Here is a 269-nt window from a genome sequence, read left to right as displayed (position 1 = left end):
ATGTGAGATGAGTGCAATTGTGCAGTAGTCTGACATTCTTTGGCATTGCCTTTCTTTTGGATTGGAATGAAAACTGACCTTTTCCAGTCCTGTGGCCACTGCTGAGTTTTCCAAATTTGCTGGCATATTGAGTGCAGCACTTACACAGCATCATCTTTCAGGATTTGAAATAGCTCAACTGGAATTCCATCACCTCCACTAGCTTTGTTCGTAGTGATGCTTTCTAAGGCCCACTTGACTTCACATTCCAGGATGTCTGGCTCTAGGTC

This window comes from Bison bison, unplaced genomic scaffold (genome assembly GCF_000754665.1).
Source record: "Bison bison bison isolate TAMUID 2011002044 unplaced genomic scaffold, Bison_UMD1.0 scf7180017864518, whole genome shotgun sequence".
NCBI lineage: Eukaryota > Metazoa > Chordata > Mammalia > Artiodactyla > Bovidae > Bison > Bison bison.
This window is presented reverse-complemented; position numbering follows the sequence as displayed.